General features: G+C 30.2%; 1 long non-coding RNA gene across 1 annotated transcript; it reads right to left on the bottom strand.

Moving 5' to 3' along the window:
- Window positions 1–730: 730 nt before the first annotated feature.
- Window positions 731–1,448, bottom strand: LOC130302902 (uncharacterized). Its single transcript, XR_008853051.1, has 4 exons — window positions 1,332–1,448; window positions 1,171–1,212; window positions 1,019–1,072; window positions 731–750 (listed from the first exon to the last, which is right to left on the bottom strand). It is a non-coding gene; the product is annotated as an uncharacterized LOC130302902 (long non-coding RNA).
- Window positions 1,449–1,686: the final 238 nt, after the last annotated feature.

Raw genomic sequence — 1,686 nt, forward strand, 5'->3', positions numbered from 1 at the left:
TATCTTTGTGCGCTGAGTAAGGTGTCGTCTGGGATTGGGGAAGCGGGTCGTCAGGTGGTAGGGGGGGGCCCAGGGCAATTTTTCGCACCGGGGCCCTGGGGTTTCTAGCTACGCCCCTGGTCAATAACGTAGGTGACTGAACTATCCTTTTTGGATTTCTGTTTAAAATAAATTTGTAAATTGGTTTAGAATACATGAATATTTTTAAAATTTCTAAATTTTGAAAATTTTTCCTTTCAAAGAAATATGGCAACATTTTAAAAAAACTTAGATCTATCGACCAATAGCTAAATCTGTTTCTAAATAAATATATATTTCAAATTTTTTGTTATAAATATATAGATATATATATATATCTCTATCTTTACATATATATCTATCTAGGTTTGTATATATATATATATATATATATATATATACATATACATGTGTGTATATATATATATATATATATATATATATATATATATATAGTTTTTGTATATATCTTTTTTTTTTTTTTTTTTAAAGCCATACCAATATATCAAATATAGAATGTCAATCTAAACCTATCTCTATAAATTCCGCAATACGTTAGGATCGATGAATCTTGAAATATAATGCTGATGAAATAGAAAATTTGTCTATGTTCAGTTGTTGAACAAATGTTATTAGATTAGATACCTTGCTTTTGGCCTTTTTGGGTGCAGGATCCTTCTGTCGCTTTTGGGATCCGTGGGGCTGGGTATGCACTTCACTCATAGTTGTTGCCTTAAAATGAGAGTAACCCAAAATTAGTGTAAACATTTCCTTTGTGTTTATTAATATGTTGTTCAGTAAATTTTTTACTTGGTAATTTTTCTTGGTGATCAATACCAACTTTAAAAAAACGCAGCATCTCCAAACATTGTGGTTGAACATAGTTTGTATATTTATTTATGTATTTATTTTTAAAGGTACAATGGCCTCATGTTCTATAATCAATTATAATTTAATGAATATGAAAATTTAACGACTAATTTGTTAAGGGTTAAATTACCTGACTTAAGCCTGGGTCTGGGGAAAATTCGGGCGAATTTACCTCCATGCTTGGCTATAGATGGATAAAATTGTGAAATTCAAACAAATGAACATTTTTAAATTTTTAATTTAGCCAATATTTTAAAACATGTTAAAATAAAAAACACTTACCGCTCCGGGGAGACTGTCCACATTTCGCTCTGGACTAGGTGTCTGTTTAGATAAAAAAAAAAAAAAAAGTAATTAAAATTGGGAAGCTTGTAAAATAGTATTGCTTTAGTTTTGAAATTTCTATTAAAATTTAAAAAAAAATTTTTATGAAAAATACTCACATGCATTAAATTTTAGGAGTCACTGTCTTCAGACGACATAATGACCTAAGTGCAAGAAAGATGATGACATTTTTAGACCAAAAGTAAAATTCTAACCTTATAAAATTCCAATTAAAAAACAATTTAGCAAAATAAAAAAATAAAAACCTAAAAAATAAAAAACAAACAAACAGCAAATACCAGCAGGGCTGCCAAAAAATTGCCAAAGTATGGTCCCTCCAGAAGTTGCAAAACAACAAGTACAAGCATGGCTGCATAAAGTTTTCACAAGCATGGTCCCTCCATCTTTTGCAGAACAACAAGTATCAGCATGGCTGCAGAAAGTTTTCACAAGCATGGCCCCTCCAACTACAGA

This window comes from Hyla sarda, chromosome 1 (assembly GCF_029499605.1).
Source record: "Hyla sarda isolate aHylSar1 chromosome 1, aHylSar1.hap1, whole genome shotgun sequence".
NCBI classification, from domain to species: Eukaryota; Metazoa; Chordata; class Amphibia; order Anura; family Hylidae; genus Hyla; species Hyla sarda.